Source organism: Thalia democratica, chromosome 5 (genome assembly GCF_965202585.1).
Source record: "Thalia democratica chromosome 5, ktThaDemo2.hap1.1, whole genome shotgun sequence".
In the NCBI taxonomy this organism is placed as follows: domain Eukaryota; kingdom Metazoa; phylum Chordata; class Thaliacea; order Salpida; family Salpidae; genus Thalia; species Thalia democratica.
The window spans coordinates 7,654,840-7,670,465 of record NC_139169.1 but is presented as its reverse complement, the minus strand read 5'-3'; positions in this window follow the sequence as shown (position 1 = coordinate 7,670,465).

The window sequence follows — 15,626 nt, the reverse complement described above, 5'->3', positions numbered from 1 at the left end:
GACTGTGTAGTCAAATAAAATCAAAGAAGATAGAAAACTTTTTATTGATTTTGAATCAAAAGGAAAAGTCTTTATGCGATACCAAACATACTCGACATAAAGTTAAACTTTTTAAAACAAAACTTCAATGTTGTACAGTTTTGTTAACATTTAAAGTATAACAAATGGAAGTAACATGTAGTAGTTTAGAATTATTTAAAATCTTTATCATCTACTACACCATCTCCTCTTAGTTTGTAACAGCTATCTAGTTGCTGTATAATTGATTTTAGTAAAATATGAAAAAAAACGTATCTTTATGGCAGGAATTTAATTTTAAAGTTATTTACTTTACCACATTAAGCAGTATGACATAGTTTTAACACTAAAATTTTAAGTTTTAAAACTACTAGTCTTTAAAACAAACATATTTAGAACGGATGCCTTTAGAAAAAGCAATATTTCTAACACTTAACATGTTTCAGTACTTGAATGATTAACTAAAGCATTAACTTTTTACTCAGATAAAATTAAATATTTTTTTTTCATTATTTTTACGCATTAGGAAAATATTTTTTAACGCTACCAAGCTTACTCAATTCAAAATTTTTATAACAAAAATAACAATGCTGTATCGTTTTGCTTACATTTAAAATATGACAATCGAAAGTAAAATAAAACTTTTGAACTTCTCCAACAAGAAATGCGCAACTTTTGCTTAATTTGTAACTGCTTTATTGATTTGAGCTAGATATAGAAAAAAAAGAAAACATATATCAATGTCAGGGATTTCTATACAGTTATTTGATTTATCATCTTAAGAAGCATAATATATTTTTATCACTAAGATTTTAAGATTTAAAATTATTAGTCTTTAAAACAGACATAATTGTAATGAATGCCATTGAAAATAACTTTTTTAAGATTGGAAATAATTAGTACTTATTTGTCTTAAAACCAAACTTTACCGTCTAAAAGAAATCCGGTTTCCTGATTTGTAAATAAAATGTTTTAAATATATATAAAACTAATTTAACATATTAATTTATAAATTATATAATTATTTTGAGCGAGTGGTCATCAACCCCAAATGATTTTTAATACTTTCAGGTAGTATAAGTTTTAATAAAGTTTTGAGGTAAAATCTAGTAGTACCTAAATTTTGTACTGGTTGTTTTAAACCGTTGTAAGATGTAAATTACTTTTAACTTTATATAAAAGTAATTGACATTTTTAGAATACTAATATTGATTCCCCTAAGCGAGTGTTTATATTTTGTAGGTACTAAAATTCATCAGTAACTTAAGAAAAGTTTCATTTAAAAGTTTTACTAGATCGTTTTTGTTCTAAGTTTATTATCTAAACATCTTGTGACACCTATCGCTCAAGTTTGTGTTTGAGTAATTTTTCATATTCCAGTTAGAAACTTCTATAGTTTAAATATTAAAAGAACAAGATAAAAATATTCTGCAATACTACAGGTTGAAAATAGAATTGTGATAATATTCTTAATGTAAATAGTGAATCTTACGATGATAACTATATAATAGTAAGTCAAGTAGGTTATAGCTTACATGGCAGAAAATCGATAAAAAGATAAGACTCACTAAAGCTTAAACAATTGTATTAATGAGATATTTTTTACGGCTTATTTTAAGTTAACAACTTCAAATCATCTAAGTATAATTTAATTCTAAATCAAACATTTATAACAAACTTATATGGTTTATTACGTAACAATTTATAACTACGTATTTAAAAATAACTGTTTATAACTATATTTTTACTACATTTTTTATCAGTTTTTAGCAATTTTATTCTGATGAAGAGCTAAACGAAATTAATTAATAAGCCTTTTTGAAAATGAGTGACTTGTGTTTAAACTTTTTAGAATTTCAACTATAACTAACTCTCTACTAATTTAAAATACAGTAGACTACCGCTTAAGTACGCACTTTTTTTGGTACGCATCACGCCTTAAGTACGCACTTATCAAGAAAGGTAGAATGGCCAACCTGCTGAGTTAGCCTAAGACTTTCACAAATTTTAAACTAGGGTGAGTAATCCTGAGTAGTCTAAGTGGCCAATTATGACAGTCCTGTTGCTAAATGTTAATAAACTAAATACTTATGTAGTGGTTGCAGAAAAGTGAAAAGAATAATGATATTTGAGCTGTAATGCTATTAAATTAATAAATCAAGATGACGAAGCTAAAAAAATCTACAAATACAACATAGTTAAGTCATAAATTCATTTAAATGTACAAACATTGATGTTTTCAAAATGTTTGGTAAATACAATGTAGTTTGGTACTTTACTTCTAACAAAACAAAATATGGCTTAATATTCTTTTTTATACCATTGACTGACATTGACTTTCTATATTAATAGTATGTACTAATTATGTAGAAACTTTTTATAGACAAAATAAATTTTTTTAAAGTCTAATAAAAAGTTTTGCAGATTAGAATTATGTATTAAATGTTATTTAAAATAAAAAACCTTGTTTATTTGGCTTAATTATTTGGTGGCTAGTTGTAAGAAAGAAAACAAACAACTAAAGTTCATATTATACTATGTCTTTAAAAAGTACGCACTACCCGTGCTAAGTACGCACTTACTTTTTGGTCGGGTTCAATTTACGTAATTAAGCGGTAGTGTACTGTAAACCGTAAAAAATATCTCATTAACACACTGGTTTAAGCTTTAGTGTGTCTTATCTTTTTATTGATTTTTCCCATGTAGCTGTTAACTACTTAATTTATACAAACTATTATACTTTTTCATAGTTAGACGCCTATTAACAGCGAGAATATTATCACTTTCTATTTTCAGCCAGTAATATTTCAGAATACTTTTATCGTGTTCTTTTAATATTTAAACTATAGAAGTTAAAACCAAAGGGCGTTGGTGAACCAACATCCAAAGGTTCATTTTCGCTAGAACGTATACGCTTAGGACTTAATCTGAGTGCTTCTTTACTATAAAGATTTGACATAATTTTAGCACTACCCTAGACTAAGTATTGCTAGATATCAATACTTCTATAATAACCAGGCACAACAATTAAGTGGGTTTATCTATTAACTCCAATAAATACAAAATCAACTGTTAAAATTACAAGAACTATTAAATATGTAAATTTTGTAATAAAATACTGTATATTAACCACTATAAAACACTCAATAATATTTTAAGAAAAATTTAAAGTTAAATGCAAAACCAAGTGTTAAAAACTTCAAGAACTATAAAAGTATGTCACCTATGTAAATAATGCTTTATACTATAAACTGTAAAAAATGCTATAAGTAAATCATTTGTTTAAAACTAAAAGAGCTATAAAATGTACAGTAAGAGAATTACAAAACTTTCTTTAAATAACAATCTTTAAATCTAAGAAATACCATTTTAAATATATGAACTAAAACTTTATAAAACAACTCAATACCAATATTTAAGTGTCTTTCTTGTAAACAGTCTCTGCAGCTTCTGGCGGTTCTGTTCACACCTGTGAGTCAATCTATCGCATCACCTTATTAGCTTGTGACCAAAATCATTAAATGATTCATTGCATCATGCAGTTTTATAGTACGCCTTAAAAGAGTAATGCGCTCTAATTCCCTTTTATTCTCTTTCTCACTTTTTGTTTCATCATACTTTGTCCAGCAAGAATTGTAAGTGCAATAACTCTTCATTATCTTTTAAAAACAAAACGGTTCAAGTGAAACTTGGAACAAGGTTTCTAACTGGATTAAAACAAATTACTCAAACACAAACTTGAGCGATAGATGTAACAAGACGTTCAGATAATATACTTTATTAGTACTACTACAGTTTCAGTGATTTAATATTGTACCTAAAGATTTTTGAATGATGTTGTAATTATCAGGCTTTGCCGTTGATTAATAAAACATTATTCATTCAAGTTTAAACACTAAATATAAACGAAATATGAGCAAAAAACAGCCTTTGTTAAAAGCCTTTTGTAGAGCTACAATAAATACAAAAAAAAATAAATATACTAGTGTTTTTGAAACTATATCTACAACAGTATTAAATATTTATACATCAACTTTTTATGAAATTAGATAAAACACAATTAAGTTCAAAAAAAAAATGTTGTCTTTAAGGTTTACGTTTAAGTAAAGATATTTGAAAAAGTATATTAGAAGTCACTTTTATCATGTTTACAATAATTTTTTAATAAAATTAGTAGAAACGATGAAAATTACACATCTATTTAAAGTTGTTACAAAATAAGAATATTCGAACAAGACGACTAAAAATACTGTTATTTTCATATAAACTAGTTACTATACGTATTTGCTATAAATTAAAAGTATAATTAGTCGATAATGCATAAGACGCAAATCAAATCAATCAAACAGCCCTTTTGAAAGACTTTTATTACAGTTTGCTTAGTTCAATTAAGGGTTTAAAAAATTTATTTATTTAAATATTTTTTATTATAATAACCATTCATCGAGTAAAAATAAATAAATGTGGAATTTTGTAAATTTTATTTTTACTTAGGAACATTTTTATTTAAAAGCATAAAAAAAGTGTTTTTTTAAAACTAAACATACAATTTTATTTTATATTTGTAAACATTTTCAACATGCGTTTTAAATGTTTATTATGATATTTGAAAAAAATAAATGCGTTTAAATGATAACCACAAACGCTCGCATAACATTTACCAAATATATAATTAAGAAATTTCTCACAAGCAAACTTCTTACACTGTAATACTCTTAATTATTTGAACGGGGCAATGCTACGATTAACATATAAAACTTATTAACATAACAAGGTTTTATCTTGAAATAAAAACTATGTTCACTTCCTTTTCCCCGTGCTTTTAATTTTTATAAAAAATTATGAAGTTATTAATTATAATAAGTTGTATTAGTTTTGAAAACACATATGAAGTTTGAAAAATTGATATTTTGACATAATAATAACTACTATATAACACTTTTGCACACAGTTTAATAATTTTCTTGATATCTTTTAAAAGTTGATATTTCGCAGGTTTCTAAAATAACAAAAACTTTAGATCAATTAGCAATCATTAAAAATGAAATATAAGTTTTTAGTTGTTACTTTAATTGATAAAACTTAAAAATTTTTAGAAAAATTAATTGTATTGTGTATCTATTATTTTTAAAGTTCTGATGAAAAAAATTCTCAACACATTTGTAAAAACTTAGAGGTGCAAAAAAAACACCGAAAATAAAATCAATGGGCTTCAAGCTGGCTTTACTGAACCAAAATCATTTATTATCTATATCTTATATTTTTAAATACGACAAACAGCAAATTGTAACAAAACTATAAATTCAAAATAAAAAACTTAAATTTTCAGGTAGATTCGTTATTTTTAAAATATTATAATAGCTGTGTTACTTTTCATTATATTAAGTTTATAATAAACTTATACGGTTAATTTTCTTTAAAGTATGTTATAAGATATTTTAGGATTATTTAATACGTTATTAACACAAGATGATTATTTGAGAGTGTTTAACTGATGTATTATGTATGCGTTAATATAATTGTTTTTTTACATTTTTTAAATCTAAATAATACTTTAAGAAAGTTGTAGTCTTTTAATCGATGAGATTTTTAGAAAAATTCTTATAAATTGAAAAATTGCAATACTTAAAAAGATATATTCTATTTTTTTATTAATTTATATATAAATCGGTAAAAAATGGTAATAATTCATACAACAAAGAATATATAAATGTTACTGTATTTATTTAAACAAAAATAGTAGTGTTATTATTATTATCATTATTTTTTTTTACTTTGGAACATTCACTAAAATTACTTTAGACATTTAGCAACTAGCCAAATAAATACACTTTTATTAACTGTTTACTTAATTTTTATAGAAAGCTTTATATTTTTTCTAAGACTATATATAAAAGTAGTATATATCTAAATAAGATAACCAATATTTTTTATAACAATGTATACTCATTGAATTCATTTATTTTTTTCCGTATAAATCTATATATATCTGGTGTTTTACATTCATATACTTTGTTGTACTCATTTTGGTGTTATATATCTGAAATCGAACTGTTATAAGTTCAAGGACAGTGATAAATAATTCTTCCATATTAAAAAAAATATTCATATTTATGTTTTACATACTTTGTTTTTATATTGAATTTTCAAGACCTCACGTTATTTTTTTTTTATAAAATCTCAAAATACACTAATTTCAAAGTTGAAAATTTTCCATACACTGAATTTTTTTATAAAAAAAAAGTGTTTTATTAAATTGATTATTTAAAGTTAATGTTTGAATATTTGTTCAATATATTTTACAGCTAACATAAACATGTTACAAAACTAGGTAGGTGTCTTTATTGCACAAGCGTACAAAATTGCTTGAGGGAACAAAATTGCACGAAGATAAAATTGCACGAAGATACTTTTGCACGAAGGGTTACTTTTCCACCAAGACACTTTTACACTAGCAAATAATTTTACACGTAGACAATTTTGAACAGGTTATACTTTTTTTAATTTTCAATAACCTATATTTATTTTTTACTATCACTCTTACCCTTTACCCTTACCCTTGGTCAGTGAGTTATTTTATTTATTTGTTTTTTATTTTAATTTAATTTTTTGTAATTTTAATTTTTTTAGTTTTTTTCCTTACCTTCGGTCAATAACTTTTTTTTTTTATCTTGTTTAAATTTTTTAGTAATAGTTTGGATTTTTATTTTTATTTTCACTGTTACCTCTAACCCTTACTCTCGGTCAGTAACTTTTTTTTCTTTCTGTTTGATTATTTTTTTTAATGTTTGTTTGTTATATATTTTCTGTAAATTTGACTCATGTGCAAAAATTTAACTCGTGCAAAACTGACCCTTAGTGTAAAATCGTCTTCGTGCAATTTTGTGCCCTCGTACAATTTTTTGGCTTGTGCAAATTTGGCTTCGTTCAATTTTTTTGCTAACGTGCTATCTTGTTCCTGTGCAATTTAGTCCCTCGTGCAATTTAGTAACCTCGTGCATTTTTTTCATTGTGCAGTCTAGACCCGTTCCTATAAAACTATAAGTTATTGATTAATAGAGTATTAAAACTTTATTTGAAAACTTTATAATAATCTAAGTGCTGAATTTTTGTTGTTATGTTTAAAAGAATGACGTTAACAATAACAATTAAATCTATAAAAAAAAATAAAGCTTTAAGAACAGACATTTTTTTAAAATCTAAATATATGTTATCAAGTTAGATAAAATTTACTGAATAGAACAACAACGTTTTTCGTATATTTTTGAGTTATTGACGTCACTAAGCTTTAGCTACAAAAATTTATTTCTCTAAACTATTTATATTTTATTCTGTATTCACATACATGTCAGCGTATCTATTCAATTTGCAACAATGCGGATAACTTATTTTTTTTGTTGAATTATTAAGGTATGTTTAAATAAAGACCTAAACTCTTTAATAAAAGTAAAAAAATGTAGTTTTATTGCGTATATTTTAAAACACAATTTTTAAAGTTAACTATAGGTATTGTATATGTTCAAGTAGTATAAAATACATATAAAATCAGGTACATATTAAAAAGTTTATTTCGAGATGTAAAAACTTTAAGAACTCGAGTTTCGTGTCTCTGCACTCATCAACTTCATAACAAGTTTAAAACAAAACACTAAACAAAACACTTAGATGAAAATTAAAACTTTAAACATAAATAAATTATGACGTAATTTTCAAACTATCGAAATTCATGCAAATCGGCTTGTGCAAAAATTAAACTACCAATCGACAATATACTGGCAAGAACTCATAAAACTTCAGTGACTAACTACATATTTAAACAGAAAATTGAATAAGATAAAAAGGCAAATAAAGATGAATTTTAAATTATTATAAATGGAATTAAAACTTATTAAACTTCAAAAGCGACTTTTTTATATGTCTACAAGGCAATACAAACTCGCTTTTTCTGTTTTCTTTTGCTAGGATTCAGCCGGATCCAGATAAAATTTTCAAATTATGATACGGCCAGATCTAAAAACACATTATCCGGCTGGATTCGGTAGATCACTAAATTAAAATGCTCTAGCCCGTCAAGAAATATTTTTTTTTAGAAACGGCTCATCGGGCAAAAAGAGTTGCCTCACCTGTTTATTGTATTAATAGGTATACAAAAACAAACTTTATACTTTTGTAATTTTGTTTTTTATACGATGCTTTGATAAAATTAAAACTTTAATGTAAATGTTAGGTTATACTGCTTATAATAATATATTTAAAGCGACGATAGTTAAATATTTTTAATTGTTATAGTTTAACGAATGCAACAGAAATAAAAAACAAAATTCGCTAAAGTTTTAAATAAATAAACAAAATAATAAACTTCCTCTTTAGACTTTTAATGTATGCTAATGATACTTTCTTTATTTAGTACCATAATACCACTGTTTATTTTGTTTATTATAATTAAATTATAATAATAGTTGTAAAACTGTAGAGCTGCTAAATACTGAATTCCAAAAAGGAACTGTTGAGTTTATGTACTGTCGACTGATAACTTTATTTGTTATGATTTAAACCATACGTAAACTATTATGATACAACGTTTTTTTTTCCTTTCAATTAAGCTGAGAGAGTTTGCCAAAGTTTTGAAAAAAAACATTAAAAGTTGGATCGAGACTGAGAATTTTTAAAGTTTTGTTATGAAATTTCGGGTAAATTTTGATCTGTTTAGAATATACAAGTGTTTTATGTAATATCAAAACTTTCTTTATCAGTTAATAAGTTGTAAAATAAGTGTTCCATATATACATAAATTTCCAGCTTAATACTCAAGGGTAGAATAAAATAAGTTATAAGTTTTGTTATGTAAGTAAAGATTAGAGAAACGCAATCCCTTAAGCTTTCAAATAGTTAGTATGTATTTATACTGACCAGGATTTTAACTCAATTGTTAACAGAAGAAAGTTTACATACGATTAAAAAAATTTAAAGTTAAAATAATTAAATCAAAGTTTAAAACTATCAAAATTGAACACAGCTACTTGATAGCTGTTATAAACTGTTTGTTTAAAAATAATTTATATAATAGCTTATTAGTCTATATACTGTAACTTGATGCTATAGTTAGTGTGAATTTTAAAAACCGTAATTGTATTCAAATAAAACATAAGTTATAATAAAATTAACAAAATTACTCAATTTAGTTTAAAATTAGTTGCCATTGTATTAATTTATTACGATATAAAATATACAACTTGATGGCGTTTAATTCTATTTTATCTTTATAAAGCAGGCTTTTTTCTCATTTAAAAATTATTTTACTGTAATATTTATTTCCTATGGTTAGCTACAACAAAATCAACAAAAATCATAAAAATGAGGTTGACTAAAATGTTTTAAAAATATGATTTATCTCAAACCAACATATACTTAGCTTAAAACTTTTTTTTTATATGCATAATATATTTCTTTTGTAATAAGTTTTCTTAAAAGCATTTTGGTTATTTGGTTGATAAAACTTGAAATATTGTAATTTTACATTTTTTATTGTTTTTTGTACTTATCTCCTCTTGTTTGACTAAAAATTACTTTTAAATTTTGTAACAGCATATACCATCAAGCCTTTGTTTGACTAAGAAAACTATAACAAACTAATTGAAAAAGTTATTCAAAAAAAAACTTTTCACTCTAACAATAAAATTAAAGAGATCTTTAGTTATCGTATATATGCTACTTAAATAGAAATTAAATAGATTAATGTAATAAATGTTTATCCAAAAAAGTTTGAAAAAATCAGAAACTCAAATTTCTATTTTAACGTTATGATTTTGTACTTTTATAGTGTAATAGCACCTATAAAATTAATTTTTGAACAAAGCAGCTTTTAAAAAGCCGCTACAAACAACCATACTTTTTCAAGATATAATTTTGATTTTTTTCGAGTTTATATACTGCAACTTTATACATACCTTTGTTATAATTTGAAAGTATATGTAATTATTAAAGAGAACTATTTTTAAAGGTTAAAATGTAAAACTTGTTGTGTTATTGTACTCTGTGACCTAGCAGTAAATCTTTTGATTTCTAAGCATTGGAATTTTTTTCTTTTGAAGAACTAGCAACTAAAAGATTGTTTACTTTTTAACTTCACTAATATAAAAGCCGTTTCAAGGTATGATAATTTAATTTAGATTTTTTAATATTTATTTTTTTTTACGTAATTTTTTTGAATAATGTGTGAAGATTAAAAGGTTACCGTTTTTATTAAATAATAAAGAGACAACTACAAAAATTTAAAAAAAACCTTGAATGATCCGGTCAAATAAAGACTAAAGAATGGTTCTATTACAAATTCGGAAACATTCCATTTAAAGTACAGTGCATTTTTTCCAAGTAATACAACAAAATGTATATTATAAAACACTTTGATAGTCATAATACTTATGTATACTTTCATATTCACGAACTATTAATTTTATTTGATAGTTTAGAATTTTATTTATCCTATTGTAAACACTAAAGTGGTATAGATCTAGTTTTTAGCAGTTTTAATAGTATCTGCATTGTTTTCATTTTATTTCATTACCAAGTTAACTAAACTTAATTCATTAAAGTCTCAACTACACAAAACTAAAAGTAATAGTAACAAAACATTTTCTGTTTTTGTTGTTTTAAGTTGATGAAAAAAAAATTAAACAATTACACAACATAATAAATATTTAAAATAATCAAACTAAATACGTATGTAGTTTATTTTAAATCGTTAACAATATATCATTTGATAAATATTCTATTTATTGTGCTTGTTTCTAGTGTTTGATATTAAAAGAACTACTTAGTGTAAGTAACATATAATAAACTAAATTCATAGAATTTATTTCAAGTCTACTTGACATCTTACTTATTTTTTTATACTAAATATTAATGTCTAAAACTTTAACCTTTACCTTAAATTACAACAAGTAAAATTTGAAAATGTTGACATGTACAGTTGTGATAATTCATAAAAGTAAGGCCCAATATTCAACTTAGTTTGTAGCTGCTTGCTAGTAGCTGTACTAATGTTTAAATGTGTTCGGTTTACTTTTTTAATGTTGTCTCTACCTAGTAAGACTTAAAAATATTACATTTTTTGTACAAGTTATTACCGGTATGGTATCTTAAATTTTAAAATATTTGATAATTTAATGCAACACTGTTTCGTAAATTATTTAACGGATAAGTTAAATTTAAATACAGCTTATTTACAGCTGTTATGAATAAAACTCTATAAACACATCACCATTTACGGTATTTATAATTTTGCTTTCTGTTAATTCATAACTTTTGTTGATTGTTATACAGTATAGTCTGTAAGTTTTGCAATTTGAGAATGATTTTTTTTTCATTACACAAAAAAAAAATACTAAAAAAGAACATTAGTATTAAGATATTAAACCTTGAGCTTGTTATAAACATTATGTTTATTTAAGGTTAAACCAAGTTTATCACTGTTTATTAAGCATTTTTACTTATTTAAATTTAGTTATACACAGATTCTAGAAAGCTGTTACAAACTTCGAGAAAACGCAATCATCAATAAATAAACAAAGTGTTAAAAATATATAAATTAGTTTTCTTTCAGCGATTTGACGTGTTTTTAAACATTATAAGAGCAAAATCGATTGTGAGAATGCTGGTGCTAAGTTTTATTAATTAACTCATAAACAACCAAATGTCATAATGACTGGAAAACATGTAATTATATTTATCCTTTTCAAGCTTAGCTCACCTTTGTAAAAGATGAGGCTAGCTTTAAATCAAAATACTATAAATGGTTAAGTTGTAATTTGTTTGACAGTCTTGTATAATATTATCATTCTTAAATTTTTACTTTAACTAAACTATACTACGATTGAGAACTATTTTTAATTTAAGTTAAAAAATCTTAAGTGAAGTTTAACAGTGCTAATCTACTTGAAAATAATTAACTTGTATGAAGCAAACTTCCACAACAATCTAAAGTTTGTTTGAAGTATCACTTTTAAACTTGTTCTACAACTAAACTTAAAGTGTTAAACATGATAAGTTACTAGTTTTTTTTGAATGTTTATTTTTTAGTCTTTTGGAAAAACAAACAATGACAATTTTAATAAATTTTTATCGAGGGTGGCAGCTTAGATTAATAGACGCTCCAATATTTTGAATTCTAATGACAAAATACTTCTGATGTTGTTTCACTAAATCGAACTTTCAACTAATCGTGAGTGTTTTCTATAACAGCTTATTATATTTTAAAATTCGTTAATAAACCACTGTTACGTTAATATTATTTATTTTTATTTATTTATATAGTAGATATACCTTTATATTGTTTAGTTTTTTTAAGCATATGCTTATTTATATACGGATCTTTATTTACATAGAAATAAAAGTAATCCATAAAAGTAAAAATATGTAAAATGTTATTTACGTAGTAGCTTTATTTAAAAACTTTCTTGATATTTTAGAAGCCGATTTAGTCGTTACAACAACATGGTACAGCGATGTAAAAATAGTAGAATAAATAGAGTTATAATGATTGTTACAAATTTAAAACTAGCTCAAAAATAGGACTTAACAGACAAAGTTAGTACTTTACTTAAATAACTCTTTGGTTTCTTTCAGTAACTTTAGTTTATTTTTCATACTTAAAATTTAATTAATTGGATAATTAATAAAAGAATAGTTTGTTTATATAGCGCTTATCGATGTTTTTATTTGAGTTTATCAATAGTATAAGTCATTATTGTATATATCAAAATTTGTTTAATTAATTGTTTTTTCAATTCATTTAAAATTATAGGTTTGATATATATAAATACACAAATAAAAACAACATGACTGATTCAAGTGTCTTATAAAATAAAACAAATTTCTTCATTATCAATTGTTAGCGAGGTTTTGTTAGTTAAGTACATTTTTTAAAATAAATATTGAAAAATAATTGAAAAAAAAAAACTAATACAACCACCAGAACATAAGCTAATTAAGTAGTTTTATACAAATTCAGGCATTTAAGCTTTATATACCTTATTCTTCGATTAGTAATATACTAGATAGTTTTAAAAAAATTAAAATTGGGACTTAAAGGTGCATTAAACGATGTAAATTAGGCTTCTGACATATTCTATATAGGTATTTATTTTATACATTACTCGTAATAGTTTGTAAACATACTTTTAACTTATAATGAATATTAAAAATGTATGTCACTAACTATCAAAAGTATAATTTTGTTAAGTTAAAGAAAATTAGAAGTGTTTGTTTTATATTAAATTTTGTTCAAAATATAAGTGTTTACAAAAATGTATATAACCATAAATTTAAAAATTCATGCAGCCAGTAAGCTACTACAAACTAAAGTTGGGTTTTCGGGATGTTTGAAGTCAGATTAGTTAGTTTATACAACGTTGACTGAAACTTATATTTGGGCTAATCGAAACTATACGTCATTATTGTAAACATTAATCAATATATATTTTTAAATATGTCAACTCGTTTTTTAACTTGTTATAGTACATAATACAAAACTTATTAAAGTAAATATTTTAAAACTATTATTAGATTCCTTTAGCTTTTTTAAAATATTTTAGAATCAGGTAAAACTAATCTTGTGATTATAAGTACTTTTCTTTTCTTGCTGATTAAATACTCTTTATTCAATTAAAAGTAAAACAAAGAAACATTAGTTTTCAGAAAAATTTAATAAGGTAATGATGTGGTTTACGACAATATACATACTACGTCATGACAATGTAATTTTCAAATATTTATACTAATGATTTCTAAATAAAAGTTACTTAAAATTAAAGCTGCTTATTTAAACTTATTTGAAAATTCCAAGATAACCTTAAAAAAAATATCTAGGACTTATTCATTGGTAAAGGCTACCTAACAGATTCTTGTAAAAACGTTATCAAATCTTAAAAAAAAAAACTGTTCGTTGTTTTAAATAAAAATTATATTATTCAAGTCAAATTAACTTTAACCTTAAGTACTATCAAATGATATAATGCGTATCCGGACACAAAGCATGACTTTATCAACTTTAGGCGAATAAGTATTGCTTTTATAATTAGTACACGTATAATAAAGATGATTTAAAAGTAGGACTTAACGAACCAAGTTAACTTTAACAATAAAAAAATCTTTATTATTATTGGTATTTTTTTAAGACTAACATGAACATTCGAATATTAAGTATCTAAATTCATATAAAATCAATAAAAAGGATAAAATACTTTTTGCTTAAGGTTCAATAGTATAAGGTATCAATCCTTTAATTTACTTAAAGCTAATTCATTAGTTTTTAGCATTTATAAGATAGATGTGATTTTTATTTTAATCTTATTAACATTTGTTTTGCTAATACTTAAAATAGAACAAACGGAAGTAGCAAGTAGTATTTCAAAAGTATTTAGTTACTTTAACAACAGTTGCACTTTATATTCTTAGCTATCTAATAGCTGTATTATTGATATAAAAACAATTCTTTTATAGACTTCAAAGTATAAGGTATAAATTCTTTAAGTTTTATTCAAGCTAATTCAAAGTACCATAATATCTGTTTAGCACCATTGTGTTTTAGTTCGAAAGGTTAGGAGTTCTGCAACGTTCTAAGATTATGGTATAAATTTTTAAACTTTAATAGTTTCGGTAATTTAATAACCAACTTAAGCATTAACTGTGTAGTCAAATAAAAATAAAGAAGATAAAACACTTTTTATTGATTTTAAATCGAAGAAAAAAGTCTTTATGTGGTACCAAACATACTCGACTTAAAGTTAAACATTTTAAAACAAAATATCAGTGCTGTACTATTTGCTAACATTTAAAATATAACAAATGGAAGTTACAAGTAGTAGTTTATAATGTATTTAACTTCTCTATCATCTACTGCAAAATATCTTTTTAGTTTGTAACAGCTATCTAGTTGCTGTATAATTGATTTCAGCAAAATATTAAAAAAAAAAGTATCTCTATGGCAGAAATTAAATATAAAGTTATTTACTTTACCACATTAAGCAGTATAAAATAGTTTTTACACTAAGATTTTAAGTTTTAAAACTACTAGTCTTTAAAACAAACATATTTAGAACGGATGCCTTTAGAAAAAGCAATATTTCTAACACTTAACATGTTTCAGTACTTGAATGAATAACTAAAGCATTAACTTTTTACTCAGATAAAATTAAATATTTTTTTTTCATTATTTTTACGCATTAGGAAAATATTTTTTTACGCTACCAAGCTTACTCAATTCAAAATTTTTATAACAAAAATAACAATGCTGTATCGTTTTGCTTACATTAAAAATATGACAATCGAAAGTAAAATAAAACTTTTGAACTCCTCCAACAAGAAATGCGCAACTTTTGCTTAATTTGTAACAGCATCTTTGTAACTGCTTTATTGATTTGAACTAGATATAGAAAAAAAAGAAAACATATATCAATGTCAGGGATTTCTATACAGTTATTTGATTTATCATCTTAAGAAGCATAATATATTTTTATCACTAAGATTTTAAGATTTAAAATTATTAGTCTTTAAAACAGACATAATTGTAATGAATGTCATTGAAAATAACTTTTTTAAGATTGGAAATA